We start from the raw sequence: 19960 nt of genomic DNA, 5'->3' as shown, positions 1-19960 counted from the left end.
GAAAAGGCGTTTTCTGCATTGTGCCATAACTTTGCAGGGAAGCTTCAGAACATGAAATTTTCACCTCCCACTATAGTAGAAAGGGTCTTTCTGGTAGTTGCACATCAAATCTAAGCTGTCTGAAGTGTTTTTCGAAAGTTATCAACATTTTTATGTTTGGCGTTCCGGAACCCACCTTATCTCAAGCTGAAATCATGTTTTCTGCATTGTGCCATAACTTTGCAGGGAGGCTTCAGAAAATGAAATGTTCACCTCCCACTATAGCAGAAAGGGTCTTTCTAGTAGTTGCACATCAAATCTAAGCAGTCTGAAGTGTTTTTCGGAAGTTATCAACATTTTTATGTTTGGCGTTCCAGAATCGACCTTATCTCAGGCTGAAAACGCGTTGTCTGCATTGTGCCATAACTTTGCATGGTAGCTTCCGAACATGAAATTTTAACCTCCCACTATAGCAGAAAGGGTCTTTCTAGTAGTTGCACATCAAATCTAAGCTGTCTGATGTGTTTTTCCAAAGTTATCAACATTTTTATGTATGGCGTTCCGGAATCTATCTTATCTCAGGCTGAAAACGCGTTTTCTGCATTGTGCCATAACTTTGCAGGGAATCTTTAGAACATGAAATTTTCACCTCCCACTATAGTAGAAAGGGTCTTTCTAGTAGTTGCACATCAAATCTAAGCTGTCTGAAGTGTAATTCCAAAGTGATCAACATTTTTACGTTTGGCGTTCCGGAACCCACCTTATCTCAAGCTGAAAACGCGTTTTCTACATTGTGCCATAACTTTGCAGGGAAGCTTCAGAACATGAAATTTTCACGTCCCACTATAGCAGAAAGGGTCTTTCTAGTAGTTGCACATCAAATCTAAGCTGTCTGAAGTGTTTTTCCAAAGTTATCAACATTTTTATGTTTGGCGTTCAGTAAACCCCCTTATCTCAAGTTGAAAACGCGTTTTCTGCATTGTGCCATAACTTTGCAGGGAGGCTTCAGAACATGAAATGTTCACCTCCCACTATAGCAGAAAGGGTCTTTCTTGTAGTTGCACATCAAATCTAAGCTGTCTGAAGTGTTTTTCCAAAGTTATCAACATTTTTATGTTTGGCGTTCCGGAATCAACCTTACCTCAAGCTGAAAACGCGTTTTCTGCTTTGTGCCATAACTTTGCAGGGAGGCTTCAGAACATGAAATGTTCACCTCCCACTATAGCAGAAAGGGTCTTTCTAGTAGTTGTACATCAAATCTAAGCTGTCTGAAGTGTTTTTCGAAAGTTATCAACATTTTTATGTTTGGCGTTCCGGAACCCACCTTACCTCAAGCTGAAAACGCGTTTTCTGCTTTGTGCCATAACTTTGCAGGGAGGCTTCAGAACATGAAATGTTCACCTCCCACTATAGCAGAAAGGGTCTTTCTAGTAGTTGCACATCAAATCTAAGCTGTCTGAAGTGTTTTTCCAATGTTATGAACATTTTTATGTTTGGCGTTCCGGAATCAACCTTATCTCAGACTGAAAAGGCGTTTTCTGCATTGTGCCATAACTTTGCAGGGAAGCTTCAGAACATGAAATTTTCACCTCCCACTATAGTAGAAAGGGTCTTTCTGGTAGTTGCACATCAAATCTAAGCTGTCTGAAGTGTTTTTCGAAAGTTATCAACATTTTTATGTTTGGCGTTCCGGAACCCACCTTATCTCAAGCTGAAATCATGTTTTCTGCATTGTGCCATAACTTTGCAGGGAGGCTTCAGAAAATGAAATGTTCACCTCCCACTAAAGCAGAAAGGGTCTTTCTAGTAGTTGCACATCAAATCTAAGCAGTCTGAAGTGTTTTTCGGAAGTTATCAACATTTTTATGTTTGGCGTTCCAGAATCGACCTTATCTCAGGCTGAAAACGCGTTGTCTGCATTGTGCCATAACTTTGCATGGTAGCTTCCGAACATGAAATTTTAACCTCCCACTATAGCAGAAAGGGTCTCTCTAGTAGTTGCACATCAAATCTAAGCTGTCTGATGTGTTTTTCCAAAGTTATCAACATTTTTATGTATGGCGTTCCGGAATCTATCTTATCTCAGGCTGAAAACGCGTTTTCTGCATTGTGCCATAACTTTGCAGGGAATCTTTAGAACATGAAATTTTCACCTCCCACTATAGTAGAAAGGGTCTTTCTAGTAGTTGCACATCAAATCTAAGCTGTCTGAAGTGTAATTCCAAAGTGATCAACATTTTTACGTTTGGCGTTCCGGAACCCACCTTATCTCAAGCTGAAAACGCGTTTTCTACATTGTGCCATAACTTTGCAGGGAAGCTTCAGAACATGAAATTTTCACGTCCCACTATAGCAGAAAGGGTCTTTCTAGTAGTTGCACATCAAATCTAAGCTGTCTGAAGTGTTTTTCCAAAGTTATCAACATTTTTATGTTTGGCGTTCAGTAAACCCCCTTATCTCAAGTTGAAAACGCGTTTTCTGCATTGTGCCATAACTTTGCAGGGAGGCTTCAGAACATGAAATGTTCACCTCCCACTATAGCAGAAAGGGTCTTTCTTGTAGTTGCACATCAAATCTAAGCTGTCTGAAATGTTTTTCCAAAGTTATCAACATTTTTATGTTTGGCGTTCCGGAATCAACCTTATCTCAGGCTGAAAACGCATTTTCCGCATTGTGCCATAACTTTGCAAGGAAGCTTCAGAACATGAAATTTTCACCTCCCACTATAGCAGAAAGGGTCTTTCTAGTAGTTGCACATCAAATCTAAGCTGTCTGAAGTGTTGAACAAAAGTTATGAACATTTTTAAGCTTGGCGTTCCGGAACCCACCTTATCTCAGGCTGAAAACGCATTTTCTGTATTGTGCCATAACTTCTCAGGGAAGCTTCAGAACATGAAATGTTCACGTCCCACTGTCGCAGAAAGGACCTTTATAGTAGTTGCACATCAAATCTAAGCTGTCTGAAGTGTTTTTCGAAAGTTATCAACATTTTTATGTTTGGCGTTCCAGAATCGACCTTATCTCAGGCTGAAAACGGGTTGTCTGCATTGTGCCATAACTTTGCATGGAAGCTTCAGAACATTAAATGTTCACCTCCCACAATAGCAGAAAGGGTCTTTCTAGAAGTTGCACATCAAATCTAAGCTGTCTGAAGTGTTTTTCGAAAGTTATCAACATTTTTATGTTTGGCGTTCCGGAATCGACCTTATCTTACGCTGAAAACACGTTTTACGCATTGTGCCATAACTTTGCAGGGAGGCTTCAGAACATGAAATGTTCACCTCCCACTATAGCAGAAAGGGTCTTTCTTGTAGTTGCACATCAAATCTAAGCTGTCTGAAGTGTTTTTCCAAAGTTATCAACATTTTTATGTTTGGCGTTCCGGAATTAACCTTATCTTAGGCTGAAAACGCATTTTCTGCATTGTGCCATAACTTTGCAAGGAAGCTTCAGAACATGAAATTTTCACCTCCCACTATAGCAGAAAGGGTCTTTCTAGTAGTTGCACATCAAATCTAAGCTGTCTGAAGTGTTTTTCGAAAGTTATCAACATTTTTATGTTTGGCGTTCCAGAATCGACCTTATCTCAGGCTGAAAACGGGTTGTCTGCATTGTGCCATAACTTTGCATGGAAGCTTCAGAACATTAAATGTTCACCTCCCACAATAGCAGAAAGGGTCTTTCTAGAAGTTGCACATCAAATCTAAGCTGTCTGAAGTGTTTTTCGAAAGTTATCAACATTTTTATGTTTGGCGTTCCGGAACCCACCTTACCTCAAGCTGAAAACGCGATTTCTGCATTGTGCCATAACTTTGCAGGGAGGCTTCAGAACATGAAATGTTGACCTCCCACTATAGCAGAAAGGGTTTTTCTAGTAGTTGCACATCAAATCTAAGCTGTCTGAAGTGTTTTTCGGAAGTTATCAACATTTTTATGTTTGGCGTTCCGGAACCCACCTTATCTCAGACTGAAAAGGCGTTTTCTGCATTGTGCCATAACTTTGCAGGGAAGCTTCAGAACATGAAATTTTCACCTCCCACTATACCAGAAAGGGTCTTTCTAGTAGTTGCACATCAAATCTAAGCTGTCTGAAGTGTTTTTCCTAAGTCATCAACATTTTTATGTTTGGCGATCCGGAACCCACCTTATCTCAGGCTGAAAACGCGTTTTCGGCATTGTGCCATAACTTTGCAGGGAGGCTTCAGAACATGAAATTTTCACGTCCCACTATAGTAGAAAGGGTCTTTCTAGTAGTTGCACATCAAATCTAACCTGTCTGAAGTGTTTCTCGAAAGTTATCAACGTTTTTATGTTTGGTGTTCCGGAATCAACCTTATCTCAGGCTGAAAACGCATTTTCTGCATTGTGCCATAACTTTGCAAGGAAGCTTCAGAACATGAAATTTTCACCTCCCACTATACCAGAAAGGGTCTTTCTAGTAGTTGCACATCAAATCTAAGCTGTCTGATGTGTTTTTCCAAAGTTATCAACATTTTTATGTTTGGCGTTCCGGAATCGACCTTATCTTACGCTGAAAACACGTTTTACGCATTGTGCAATAACTTTGCAGGGAAGCTTCAGAACATGAAATGTTCACCTCCCACTATAGCAGAAAGGGTCTTTCTAGTAGTTGCACATCAAATCTAAGCTGTCTGAAGTGTTGAACAAAAGTTATCAACATTTTTAAGCTTGGCGTTCCGGAACCCACCTTATCTCAGGCTGAAAACGCATTTTCTGTATTGTGCCATAACTTCTCAGGGAAGCTTCAGAACATGAAATGTTCACGTCCCACTGTCGCAGAAAGGATCTTTATAGTAGTTGCACATCAAATCTAAGCTGTCTGAAGTGTTTTTCGAAAGTTATCAACATTTTTATGTTTGGCGTTCCAGAATCGACCTTATCTCAGGCTGAAAATGGGTTGTCTGCATTGTGCCATAACTTTGCATGGAAGCTTCAGAACATTAAATGTTCACCTCCCACAATAGCAGAAAGGGTCTTTCTAGAAGTTGCACATCAAATCTAAGCTGTCTGAAGTGTTTTTCGAAAGTTATCAACATTTTTATGTTTGGCGTTCCGGAATCGACCTAATCTTACGCTGAAAACACGTTTTACGCATTGTGCCATAACTTTGCAGGGAGGCTTCAGAACATGAAATGTTCACCTCCCACTATAGCAGAAAGGGTCTTTCTTGTAGTTGCACATCAAATCTAAGCTGTCTGAAGTGTTTTTCCAAAGTTATCAACATTTTTATGTTTGGCGTTCCGGAATCAACCTTATCTTAGGCTGAAAACGCATTTTCTGCATTGTGCCATAACTTTGCAAGGAAGCTTCAGAACATGAAATTTTCACCTCCCACTATAGCAGAAAGGGTCTTTCTAGTAGTTGCACATCAAATCTAAGCTGTCTGAAGTGTTTTTCGAAAGTTATCAACATTTTTATGTTTGGCGTTCCAGAATCGACCTTATCTCAGGCTGAAAACGGGTTGTCTGCATTGTGCCATAACTTTGCATGGAAGCTTCAGAACATTAAATGTTCACCTCTCACAATAGCAGAAAGGGTCTTTCTAGAAGTTGCACATCAAATCTAAGCTGTCTGAAGTGTTTTTCGAAAGTTATCAACATTTTTATGTTTGGCGTTCCGGAACCCACCTTACCTCAAGCTGAAAACGCGATTTCTGCATTGTGCCATAACTTTGCAGGGAGGCTTCAGAACATGAAATGTTGACCTCCCACTATAGCAGAAAGGGTTTTTCTAGTAGTTGCACATCAAATCTAAGCTGTCTGAAGTGTTTTTCGGAAGTTATCAACATTTTTATGTTTGGCGTTCCGGAACCCACCTTATCTCAGACTGAAAAGGCGTTTTCTGCATTGTGCCATAACTTTGCAGGGAAGCTTCAGAACATGAAATTTTCACCTCCCACTATACCAGAAAGGGTCTTTCTAGTAGTTGCACATCAAATCTAAGCTGTCTGAAGTGTTTTTCCTAAGTCATCAACATTTTTATGTTTGGCGATCCGGAACCCACCTTATCTCAGGCTGAAAACGCGTTTTCGGCATTGTGCCATAACTTTGCAGGGAGGCTTCAGAACATGAAATTTTCACGTCCCACTATAGTAGAAAGGGTCTTTCTAGTAGTTGCACATCAAATCTAACCTGTCTGAAGTGTTTTTCGAAAGTTATCAACGTTTTTATGTTTGGTGTTCCGGAATCAACCTTATCTCAGGCTGAAAACGCATTTTCTGCATTGTGCCATAACTTTGCAAGGAAGCTTCAGAACATGAAATTTTCACCTCCCACTATAGCAGAAAGGGTCTTTCTAGTAGTTGCACATCAAATCTAAGCTGTCTGATGTGTTTTTCCAAAGTTATCAACATTTTTATGTTTGGCGTTCCGGAATCGACCTTATCTTACGCTGAAAACACGTTTTACGCATTGTGCAATAACTTTGCAGGGAAGCTTCAGAACATGAAATGTTCACCTCCCACTATAGCAGAAAGGGTCTTTCTAGTAGTTGCACATCAAATCTAAGCTGTCTGAAGTGTTGAACAAATGTTATCAACATTTTTATGCTTGGCGTTCCGGAACCCACCTTATCTCAGGCTGAAAACGCATTTTCTGTGTTGTGCCATAACTTCTCAGGGAAGCTTCAGAACATGAAATGTTCACGTCCCACTATCGCAGAAAGGATCTTTATAGTAGTTGCACATCAAATCTAAGCTGTCTGAAGTGTTTTTCGAAAGTTTTCAACATTTTTATGTTTGGTGTTCCTGAATCGACCTTATCTCAGGCTGAAAACGCATTTTCTGCATTGTGCCATAACTTTGCAAGGAAGCTCCCGAACATGAAATTTTCACCTCCCACTATACCAGAAAGGGTCTTTCTAGTAGTTGCACATCAAATCTAAGCTGCCTGATGTGTTTTTCCAAAGTTATGAACATTTTTATGTTTGGCGTTCCGGAACCCACCTTATCTCAGGCTGAAAACGCGTTTTCGGCATTGTGCCATAACTTTGCAGGGAAGCTTCCGAACATGAAATTTTAACCTCCCACGATAGCAGAAAGGGTCTTTCTAGTAGTTGCACATCAAATTTAAGATGTCTGAATTGTTTTGACAAAGTTATCAACATTTTTGTGTTTGGCGTTCCGGAATCGACCTTATCTCAGGCAGAAAACGCATTTTCTGCATTGTGCCATAACTTTGCAGGGAAGCTTCAGAAAATCAAATTTTCACCTCCCACTATAGCAGAAAGGGTCGTTCTAATAGTTGCACATCAAATCTAAGCTGTCTGAAGTGTTTTTCGAAAGTTATCAACATTTTTATGTTTGGCGTTCCGGAACCCACCTTATCTCAACCTGAAAACGCGTTTTCTGCATTGTGCCATTACTTTGCAGGGAGGCTTCAGAACATGAAATGTTCACCTCCCACTATACCAGAAAGGGTCTTTCTAGTATTTGCGGATCAAATGGAAGCTGTCTGAAGTGTTTTTCGGAAGTTATCAACATTTTTATGTTTGGCGTTCCAGAATCGACCTTATCTCAGACTGAAAACGTGTTGTCTGCATTGTGCCAAAACTTTGCATGGAAGCTTCCGAACATGAAATTTTAACCTCCCACTGTAGCAGAAAGGGTCTTTCTAGTAGTTGCACATCAAATCTAAGATGTCTGAATTGTTTTGACAAACTTATCAACATTTTTATGTTTGGCGTTCCGGAATCGACCTTATCTCATGCAGAAAACGCTTTTTACGCTTTGTGCCATAACTTTGCAGGGAAGCTTCAGAAAATGAAATTTTCACCTCCCACTATAGCAGAAAGGGTTTTTCTAGTAGTTGCACATCAAAACTAAGCTGTCTGATGTGGTTTTCCAAAGTTATCAACATTTTTATCTCTGGCGTTGCGGAATTGACCTTATCTCGGGCTGAAAACGCCTTCTACGCATTGTGCCATAACTTTGCAGGGAAGCTTCAGAAAATGACATTTTCACCTCCCACTATAGCAGAAAGGGTCTTTCTAGTAGTTGCACATCAAATCTAAGCTGCCTGAAGTGTTTTTCCAAAGTTATGAACATTTTTATGTTTGGCGTTCCGGAACCCACCTTATCTCAGGCTGAAAACGTGTTTTCGGCATTGTGCCATAACTTTGCAGGGAAGCTTCCGAACATGAAATTTTAACCTCCCACTATAGCAGAAAGGGTCTTTCTAGTAGTTGCACATCACATTTAAGATGTCTGAATTGTTTTGACAAAGTTATCAACATTTTTGTGTTTGGCGTTCCGGAATCGACCTTATCTCAGGCAGAAAACGCATTTTCTGCATTGTGCCATAACTTTGCAGGGAAGCTTCAGAAAATCAAATTTTCACCTCCCACTATAGCAGAAAGGGTCGTTCTAATAGTTGCACATCAAATCTAAGCTGTCTGAAGTGTTTTTCGAAAGTTATCAACATTTTTATGTTTGGCGTTCCGGAACCCACCTTATCTCAACCTGAAAACGCGTTTTCTGCATTGTGCCATTACTTTGCAGGGAGGCTTCAGAACATGAAATGTTCACCTCCCACTATACCAGAAAGGGTCTTTCTAGTATTTGCGGATCAAATCGAAGCTGTCTGAAGTGTTTTTCGGAAGTTATCAACATTTTTATGTTTGGCGTTCCAGAATCGACCTTATCTCAGACTGAAAACGTGTTGTCTGCATTGTGCCAAAACTTTGCATGGAAGCTTCCGAACATGAAATTTTAACCTCCCACTGTAGCAGAAAGGGTCTTTCTAGTAGTTGCACATCAAATCTAAGATGTCTGAATTGTTTTGACAAACTTATCAACATTTTTATGTTTGGCGTTCCGGAATCGACCTTATCTCATGCAGAAAACGCTTTTTACGCTTTGTGCCATAACTTTGCAGGGAAGCTTCAGAAAATGAAATTTTCACCTCCCACTATAGCAGAAAGGGTTTTTCTAGTAGTTGCACATCAAATCTAAGCTGTCTGAAGTGTTTTTCCAAAGTTATCAACATTTTTATGTTTGGCGTTACGGAATCAACCTTATCTCAGGCTGAAAAGCGTTTTTGTGCATTGTGCCATAACTTTGCAAGGAAGCTTCAGAACATGAAATTTTCACCTCCCACTATACCAGAAAGGGTCTTTCTAGTAGTTGCACATCAAATCTAAGATGTCTGATGTGTTTTTCCAAAGTTATCAACATTTTTATGTTTGGCGTTCCGGAACCCACCTTTTCTCAGGCTGAAAACGTGTTTTCGGCATTGTGCCATAACTTTGCATGGAAGCTTCAGAACATGAAATTTTCACGTCCCACTATAGCAGAAAGGGTCTTTCTAGTAGTTGCACATCAAATCTAAGCTGTCTGAAGTGTTTTTCGAAAGTTATCAACATTTTTATGCTTGGCGTTCCGGAATCGACCTTATCTCATGGTGAAAACGCGTTTTCTGCATTGTGCCATAACTTTGCAGGGAAGATTCAGAACATGAAATTTTCACTTCCCACTATAGCAGAAAGGGTCTTTCCAGTAGTTGCACATCACATCTAAGCTGTCTGAAGTGTTTTTCGAAAGTCATCAACATTTTTATGTTTGGCGTTCCAGAACCCACCTTATCTCAAGCTGAAAACGCGTTTTCTGCATTGTGCCATAACTTTGCAGGGAGGCTTCAGAACATGAAATGTTCACCTCCCACTAAAGCAGAAAGTGTGTTTGTAGTAGTTGCACATCAAATCTAAGCTGTCTGAAGTGTTTTTCGAAAGTCATCAACATTTTTATGTTTGGCGTTCCAGAACCCACCTTATCTCAAGCTGAAAACGCGTTTTCTGCATTGTGCCATAACTTTGCAGGGAGGCTTCAGAACATGAAATGTTCACCTCCCACTATAGCAGAAAGGGTCTTTCTAGTCGTTGCACATCAAATCTAAGATGTCTGAAGTGTTTTCTGAAAGTTATCAACATTTTTATGTTTGGCGTTCCGGAATCGACCTTATCTCAGGCAGAAAACGCTTTTTACGCTTTGTGCCATAACTTTGCAGGGAAGCTTCAGAAAATGAAAATTTCACCTCCCACTATAGCAGAAATGGTCTTTCCAGTAGTTGCTAATCAAATCTAAGCTGTCTGAAGAGTTTTTCGAAAGTTATCAACATTTTTATGTTTGGCGTTCCGGAACCCACCTTATCTCAAGCTGAAAACGCGTTTTCTGCATTGTGCCATAACTTTGCAGGGATGCTTCAGAACATGAAATTTTCACATCCCACTATAGCAGAAAGGGTCTTTCTAGTAGTTGCACATCAAATCTAAGCTGTCTGAAGTGTTTTTCGAAAGTTATCAACATATTGATGTTTGGCGTTCCGGAACCCACCTTATCTCAAGCTGAAAACGCGTTTTCTGCATTGTGCCTTAACTTCGCAGGGAAGCTTCAGAACATGGAATTTTCACGTCCCACTATAGCAGAAAGGTTCTTTCTAGTAGTTGCACATCAAATCTAAGCTGTCCGAAGTGCTTTTCGAAAGTTATCAACATTTTTATGTTTGCCGTTCCGGAACCCACATTATCTCAGGCTGAAAACGCGTTTTCTGCATTGTGCCATAACTTTGCAGGGAAGCTTCAGAACATGAAATGTTTACGTCCCACTATAGCAGAAAGGGTCTTTCTAGTAGTTGCACATCAAATCTAAGCTGTCTGAAGTGTTTTTCGAAAGTTATCAACATTTTTATGTTTAGCGTTCCGGAACCCACCTTATCTCAGGCTGAAAACTCGTTTTCTGCATTGTGCCATAACTTTGATGGGAAGCTTCAGAACATGAAATTTTAACCTGTCACTATAGCAGAAAAGGTCCTTCTAGTAGTTGCACATAAAATATAAGCTGTCTGAAGTGTTTTTCCAAAGTTATCAACATTTTTTTGTTTGGCGTTCCGGAATCGACCTTATCTCACGCTGAATAAGCATTTTCTGCATTGTGCCATAACTTTGCAAGGAAGCTTCAGAACATGAAATTTTCACCTCCCACTATTACAGAAAGTGTCTTTTTAGTAGTTGCACATCAAATCTAAGCTGTCTGAAGTGTTTTTCGAAAGTTATCAACATTTTTATGTTTGCCGTTCCAGAATCGACCTTATTTCAGGCTAAAAAAGCGTAGTCTGCCTTGTGCCATCACTTTGCATGCAAGCTTCCGAACATGAAATTTTAAACTCCCACTGTAGCAGAAAGGGTCTTTCAAGTAGTTGCACATCAAATCTAAGCTGTCTGATGTGTTTTTACAAAGTTATCAACATTTTTATGTATGGCGATCCGGAATCGACCTTATCTCAGGCTGAAAACGCGTTTTACGGATTGTGCCATAACTTTGCAGGGAACCTTTAGAACATGAAATTTTCACCTCCCACTATAGCAGAACGGGTCTTTCTAGTTGTTGCACATCAAATCTAAGCTGTCTGAAGTGTTTTTGCAAAGTGATCAACATTTTTACGTTTGGCGTTTCGGAACCCACCTTATCTCAGTCTGAAAACGCGTTTTCTGCATTGTGCCATAACTTTGCAGGGAAGCTTCAGAAAATGAAATTTTCACCTCCCACTATAGCAGAAAGGGTTTTTCTAGGAGTTGCACATCAAATCTAAGCTGTCTGAAGTGTTTTTGCAAAGTTATCAACATTTTTATGTTAGGCGTTTCGGAACGCACCTTATCTAAGGCTCTAAACGCTTTTTTTGCATTATGCCATAACTTTGGAGGGAAGCTTCAGAACTCAAAATTTTAACCTCCCACTACAGCAGAAAGGGTCTTTCTAGTAGTTGCCCATCAATTCTAAGCTGTCTGAAGTGTTGTTCCAAAGTGATCAACATTTTTACGTTTGGCGTTCCGGAACCCACCTTATCTCAAGCTGAAAACGCGTATTCTGCATTGTGCCATAACTTTGCAGGGAGGCTTCAGAACATGAAATGTTCACCTCCCACTATAGCAGAAAGGGTCTTTCTAGTAGTTGCACGTCAAATCTAAGCTGTCTGAAGTTTTTTTCGGAAGTTATCAACATTTTTATGTTTGGCGTTCCAGAATCGACCTTATCTCAGGCTGAAAACGCGTTGTCTTCATTGTGCCATAACTTTGCATGGAAGCTTCCGAACATGAAATATTAACCTCCCACTATAGCAGGAAGGGTCTGTCTAGTAGTTGCAGATCAAATCTAAGCTGTCTGAAGTGTTTTTCGAAAGTTATCAACATTTTTATGTTTGGCGTTCCGGAATCCACCTTATCTCAGGCTGAAAAGGCGTTTTACGCATTGTGCCATAATATTGCAGGGAACCTTTAGAACATGAAATGTTCACCTCCCACTATAGCAGAAAGGGTCTTTCTAGTAGTTGCACATCAAATCTAAGCTGTCTGAAGTGTTTTTCGAAAGTTATCAACATTTTTATGTTTGGCGTTCCGGAACCCACCTTATCTCAGGCTGAAAACGCTTTTTCGGCATTGTGTCATAACTTTGCAGGGAAGCTTCAGAACATGAAATTTTCACGTACCACTATAGCAAAAAGGGTCTTTCTAGTATTTGCACATCAAATCTAAGCTGTCTGACGTGTTTTTCGAAAGTTATCAACATTTTTATGTTTGGCGTTCTGGAACCCACCTTATCACAAGCTGAAAACGCGTTTTCTGCATTGTGCCATAACTTTGCAGGGTAGCTTCAGAACATGAAATTTTCACCTCCCACTATAGCAGAAAGGGTCCTTCTAGTAGTTGCACATCAAATCTAAGCTGTCTGAAGTGTTTTTCCAAAGTTATCAACATTTTTATGTTTGGCGTTCCGGAATCAACCTTATCTCTGGCTGAAAGCACATTTTCTGCATTGTGCCATAACTTTGATGGGAAGCTTCAGAACATGAAATTTTAACCTGTCACTGTAGCAGAAAAGGTCCTTCTAGTAGTTGCACATAAAATATAAGCTGTCTGAAGTGTTTTTCCAAAGTTATCAACATTTTTATGTATGGCGTTCCGGAATCGACCTCATCTCAGGCTGAAAACGCGTTTTACGGATTGTGCCATAACTTTGCAGGGAACCTTTAGAACATGAAATTTTCACCTCCCACTATAGCAGAACGGGTCTTTCTAGTAGTTGCACATCAAATCTAAGCTGTCTGAAGTGTTTTTGCAAAGTGATCAACATTTTTACGTTTGGCGTTTCGGAACCCACCTTATCTCAGTCTGAAAACGCGTTTTCTGCATTGTGCCATAACTATGCAGGGAAGCTTCAGAAAATGAAATTTTCACCTCCCACTATAGCAGAAAGGGTTTTTCTAGTAGTTGCACATCAAATCTAAGCTGTCTGAAGTGTTTTTGCAAAGTTATCAACATTTTTATGTTTGGCGTTCCGGAATCAACCTTATCTCAGGCTGAAAACGCATTTTCAGCATTGTGCCATAACTTTGCAAGGAAGCTTCAGAACATGAAATTTTCACCTCCCACTATAGCAGAAAGCGTCTTTCTCGTAGTTGCACATCACATCTAAGCTGTCTGAAGTGTTTTTCGAAAGTTATCAACATTTTTATGTTTGACGTTCCGGAATCGACCTAATCTCAGGATGAAAATGCGTTTTCTGCATTGTCCCATAACTTTCCAGGGAAGCTTCAGAACATGAAATTTTGACCTCCCACTTTAGCAGAAAGGGTCTTTCTAGTAGTTGCACATCAAATCTAAGCTGTCTGAAGTGTTTTTCCAAATTTATCAACATTTTTATGTTTGGCGTTCCGGAATCAACCTTATCTCAGGCTGAAAACGCATTTTCTGCATTGTGCCATAACTTTGCAAGGAAGCTTCAGAACATGAAATTTTCACCTCCCACTATAGCAGAAAGTGTTTTTCTAGTAGTTGCACATCAAATCTAAGCTGTCTGAAGTGTTTTTCGAAAGTTATGAACATTTTTATGTTTCGCGTTCCGTAATCGTCCTTATCTCAGGATGAAAAATCGTTTTCTGCATTGTCCCATAACTTTCCATGGGAAGCTTCAGAACATGAAATTTTGACCTCCCACTGTAGCAGAAAGGGTCGTTCTATTAGTTGCACATCAAATCTAAGCTGTCTGAAGTGTTTTTCCAAAGTTATCAACATTTTTATGTTTGGCGTTCCGGAACCCACCTTATCTCAAGCTGAAAACGCGTTTTCTGCATTGTGCCATAACTTTGCAGGGAAGCTTCAGAACATGAAATGTTCACCTCCCACTTTTGCAGGAAGGGTCTTTCTAGTAGTTGCACATCAAATCTAAGCTGTCTGAAGTGTTTTTACAAAGTTATCAACATTTTTATGTTTAGCGTTCCGGAATCGACCTCATCTCAGGCTGAAAACGCGTTTTTACGCATTGTGCCATAACTTTGTAGGGAAGCTTCAGAACATGAAATGTTCACCTCCCAATATAGCAAAAAGGGTCTTTCTAGTAGTTGCACATCAAATCTCAGCTGTCTGAAGTGTTTTTCGAACGTTATCAACATTTTTATGTTTGGCGTTCCCGGAATCGACATTATCTCAGGTTGAAAACGCATTTTCTGCATTGTGCCATAACTTTGCAAGGAAGCTTCAGAACACGAAATTTTGACCTCCCACTATAGCAGAAAGGGTCTTTCTAGTAGTTGCACATCAAATCTAACCTGTCTGAAGTGTTTTTCCAAAGTTATCAACATTCTTATGTTTAGCGTTCCGGAATCAACCTTATCTCTGGCTGAAAACGCGTTTTCTGCATTGTGCCATCACTTTGCAGGAAAGCTGCAGAATATGAAATTTTCACCTCCCACTATAGCAGAAAGGGTCTTTCTAGTAGTTGCACATCAAATCTAAGCTGTCTGAAGTGTTTTTCCAAAGTTATCATATTTCTATGTTTGGCGTTCAAGAATTGACCTTGTCTCATGCTGAAAACGTGTTTTCTGCATTGTGCCATAACTTGGCAGGGAAGTTTCAGAACATGAAATTTATACCTCCCACTATAGCAGAAATGGTCTTTCTAGTAGTTGCACATCAAATCTAAGCTGTCTGAAGTGTTTTTCCAAAGTTATCAACATTTTTATGCTTGGCGTTCCGAAACCCACCTTATCTCAGGCTGAAAACGCGTTTTCTGCATTGTGCCATAACTTTGCAGGGAAGCTTCAGAACATGAAATTTTCATATCCCACTATAGCAGAAAGGGTCTTTCAAGTAGTTGCACATCAAATCTAAGCTGTCTGAAGTGTTTTTCCAAAGTTATAAACATTTTTATGTTTGGCATTACGGAATCGACCTTATCTCAGGCAGAATACGCGTTTTCTGCATTGTGCCATAACTTTGCAGGGAATCTTCAGAACATGAAATTTTCACCTCCCACTATAGCAGAAAGGGTCTTTCTAGTAGTTGCACATCAAATCTAAGCTGTTTGAAGTGTTTTTCCAAAGTAATCAACATTTTTATGTTTGGCGTTCCGGAACCCACCTTATTGAAAACGCCTTTTCTGCATTGTGCCATGACTTTGCAGGGAAGCTTCAGAACATTAAATTTTCAACTCCCACTATAGCAGAAAGGGTCTTTCTTGTAGTTGCACGTCAAATCTAAGCTGTCTGAAGTGTTTTTCCAAAGTAATCAACATTTTTATGTTTGGCATTCCAGAGTCGACCTTATCTCAGGCTGAAATCGCGTTTTCTGCATTGAGCCATAACTTTGCAGTGAAGCTTCAGAACATGAAATTTTCAACACCCACTATAGCAGAAAGGGTCTTTCTAGTAGTTGCACGTCAAATATAAGCTGTCTGAAGTGTTTTTCCAAAGTTATCAACATTTTTATGTTTGGCGTTCCGAAACCCACCTTATCTCACTCTGTAACCGCGTTTTCTGCATTGTGCCATAACTTTGGAGGGAAGCGTCAGAACATGAAATTTTAACCTGCCACGATAGCAGAAAGGGTCCTTCTAGTAGTTGCACATCAAATCTAACCTGTCTGAAGTGTTTTTCCAAAGTTATCAACAGTCTTATGTTTAGCGTTCCGGATCGCACCTTATTGAAAACGCCTTTTCTGCATTGTGCCATAACTTTGCAGGGAAACTTCAGAACATGAAATTTTCACCTCCCACTATAGCAGAAAGGGTCTTTCTAGTAGTTGCACATCAAATCTAAGCTGTCTGAAGTGTTTTTTCAAAGTTATCATATTTTTATGTTTGGCTTTCCGGAATTGACCTTGACTCATGCTGAAGACGAGTTTTCTGCATTGTGCCATAACTTTGCAGGGAAGCTTCAGAACATAAAATTTTCACCTCCCACAATAGCAGAAAGGGTCTTTCTATTAGTTGCACATCAAATCTGAGCTGTCTGAAATGTTTTTCCAAAGTTATGAACATTTTTATGTTTGGCGTTCCGGAATCAACCTTATCACAGCCTGAAAACGAGTTTTCTGCTTTGTGCCATAACTTTGCAGGGAAGTATCAGAATATGAAATTTTCACCTCCCAATATTGCAGAAAGAGTCTGTCTTGTAGTTGAACATCAAAACTAAGCTGTCTGAAGTGTTTTTCAAAGTTATCAACATTTTTATGTTTGGCGTTCTGGAACCCATCTTATCTCAGTCTGAAAACGACTTTTCTGGATTGTGCCATAACTTTGCAGGGAAGCCTCAGAACATGAATTTTTCACCTCCCACTATAGTAGAAAGGGTCTTTCTAGTAGTTGCAGATCAAATCTAAGCTGTCTGATATGTTTTTCCAAAGTTATCTACTTTTTTCTCTTTGGCGTTCTGGAATCGACCTCATCTTAGGAAGAAAACGCGTTTTCTGTATTGTGCCAAAACTTTTCAGGGAAGCTTCAGAATATGAAATTTTCACGTCCCACTATAGCAGAAAGGGTATTTCTAGTAGTTGCACATCAATTCCAAGCTGTCTGTAGAGTTTTTCCTGAGTTATCAACATTTTCATGATTGGCGTTCTGAAATCAACCTCATCTCAGGCTGAAAACGCGTTTTACGCATTGTGCCATAACTTTGCAGGGAAGCTTCACAACATGATATTTTCATTTCCCACTATAGCAGAAAGGGTCTTTCTCGTAGTTGCACATCAAATCTAAGCTGTCTGAAGTGTTTTTCCAAAGTTTTCAACATTTTTATGTTTGGTGTTCCTGAATCGACCTTATCTCAGGCCGAAAACGCGTTTTCTGCATTGTGCCATAACTTTGCAGGGAAGCTTCAGAACATGAAATGTTCGCCTACCACTATATCAGAAAGGGTCTTTCTAGTAGTTGCACATCAAATCTAAGCTGTCTGAAGTGTTTTTCCAAAGTTATCACCATTTTTATGTTTGGCGTTCCAGAAACAACCTTGTCTCAGGCTGAAAACGCGTTTTCTGCATTGTGCCATAACTTTGCAGGGAAGCTTCAGAACATGAAATTTTCACGTCCCACTATACCAGAAAGGGTCTTTCTAGTAGTTGCACAACAAATCTAAGCTGTCTAAAGTGTTTTTCGAAAGTTATCAACATTTTTATGTTTGGCGTTGTGGAACCCACCTTATCTCAGGCTGAAAACGCGTTTTCTGCATTGTGCCATAACTTTGCAAGGAAGCTTCAGAACATGAAATTTTCACCTCCCACTATAGCAGATAGGGTCTTTCGAGTAGTTGCATATCAAATCTAAGCTGTTTGAAGTGTTTTTCCAAAGTTATCAACATTTTTATGTTTGGCCTTCCGGAACCCACCTTAACTCAGGCTGTAAACGCGTTTTCTGCAATGTGCCATAACTTTGCAGGGAAGCTTCAGAACATGAAATTTTCAACTTTACTATAGCAGAAAGGCTCTTTCCCGCAGTTGCGCATCAAATCTAAGCTGTCTGAAGTGTTTTTCCAAAGTTATCAACATTTTTATGTTTGGCTTTCCGGAATCGACCTTATCTCAGGCTGAAAACGTGTTTTCTGCATTGTGCCATAACTTTGCAGGGAAGCTTCAGAACATGAAATTTTCACCTCCCACTATAGCAAAAAGGGTTTTTCTAAAAGTTGCGCATCAAATCTAAGCTGTCTGAAGTGTTTTTCCAAAGTTATCAACATTTTTATGTTTGGCTTTCCGGAATCGACCTTATCTCAGGCTGTAAACGCGTTTTCTGCATTGTGCCATAACTTTGGTGGGATGCTTCAGAACATGAAATTTTAACCTGCCACTATTGCAGAAAGGGTCCTTCTAGTAGTTTCACATCAAATCTAACCTGTCTGAAATGTTTTTCCAAAGTTATCAACATTCTTATGTTTGGCGTTCCAGAATCACCCTTATCTCAGGCTGAAAACGCGTTTTCTGCATGGTGTGATCACTTTGCAAGAAAGCTGCAGAATATGAAATTTTCACCTCCCACCATAGCAGAAAGGGTCTTTCTAGTAGTTGCACAACAAATCTAAGCTGTCTGAAGTGCTTTTCGAAAGTTATCAACATTTTTATGTTTGGCGTTCCGGATCGCGCCTTATTGAAAACGCGTTTTCTGCATTGTGCCAAAACTTTGCAGGGAAGCTTCAGAACAAAAATTTTTCACCTCCCACTATAGCAGAAAGGGTCTCTCTAGTAGTTGCACATCAAATCTAACCTGTCTGAAGTGTTTTTCCAAAGTTATCAACATTTTTATGTTTGGCGTTCCGGAATCGACCTTATGTGAGGCTGAAAACGCGTTTTCTGCATTGTGCCATAACTTTGCAGCGAAGCTTCAGAACATGAAATTTTCACCTCCCACTATATCAGAAAGGGTCTTTCTCGTAGTTGCACATCAAATCTAAGCTGTCTGAAGTGTTTTTCCAAAGTTTTCAACATTTTTATGTTTGGTGTTCCTGAATCGACCTTATGTGAGGCTGAAAACGCGTTTTCTGCATTGTGCCATAACTTTGCAGGGAAGCTTCAGAACAAAAAAATTTCACCTCCCACTATAGCAGAAAGGGTCTTTCGAGTAGTTGCACATCAAATCTAAGCTGTCTGAAGTGTTTTTCCGAAGTTATTAACATTTTTTATGTTTGGCGTTCCGGAATTGACCTTATGTGAGGCTGAAAACGCGTTTTCTGCATTGTGACATAACTTTGCAGGGAAGCTTCAGAACATGAAATTTTCACCTCCCACGATAGCAGAAAGGCTCTTTCTAGTAGTTGCACATCAAATCTAAGCTGTCTAAAGAGTTTTTCCAAAGTTATCAATATTTTTATGTTTGGCGTTCCGGAACCCACCTTATCTCAGCCTGAAAACGCGTTTTACATATTTTGCCATAACTTTGCAGGGAAGCTTCAGAACATGAAATTTTAACACCCCACTATAGCAGAAAGGGTCTTTCTAGTAGTTGCACATCAAATCTAGGCTGTCTGAAGTGTTTTTCCAAAGTTATCAACATTCTTATGTTTGGCGTTCCGGAATCAACCTTATCTCAGGCTGAAAACGCGTTTTACGCATTGTGCCATAACTTTGCAGGAAAGCTTCAGAACATGAAATTTTCAACTCCCACTATAGCAGAAAGGGTCTTTCTAGTAGTTGCACATCAAATCTAAGCTGTCTGAAGTGTTTTTCCAAAGTTATCAATATTTTTATGTTTGGCGTTCCGGAATCGACCTTATCTCAGGCTGAAAACGCGTTTCCTGCATTGTGACATAACTTTGCAGGGAAGCTTCAGAACATGAAATTTTCACCTCCCACTATAGCAGAAAAGGTCTTTCTAGTAGTTGCACATCAAATCTAAGCTGTCTGAAGTGTTTTTCCAAAGTTATCAACATTCTTATGTTTGGCGTTCCGGAATCGACCTTATCTCAGGCTGAAAACGCGTTTCCTGCATTGTGGCATAACTATGCAGGGAAGCTTCAGAACATGAAATTTTCACCTCCCACTGTAGTAGAAAGGGTCTTTCTAGTAGTTGCACATCAAATCTAAGCTGTCTGAAGTGTTTTTCCAAAGTTATCAACATTTTTATGTTTGGCGTTCCGGAATCGACCTTATCTCAGGCTGAAAACGCGTTTCCTGCATTGTGGCATAACTTTGCAGGGAAGCTTCAGAACAT

The sequence above is a fragment of the Synchiropus splendidus genome, chromosome 5 (genome assembly GCF_027744825.2).
Source record: "Synchiropus splendidus isolate RoL2022-P1 chromosome 5, RoL_Sspl_1.0, whole genome shotgun sequence".
Lineage (NCBI taxonomy): Eukaryota > Metazoa > Chordata > Actinopteri > Syngnathiformes > Callionymidae > Synchiropus > Synchiropus splendidus.
This window is presented reverse-complemented; position numbering follows the sequence as displayed.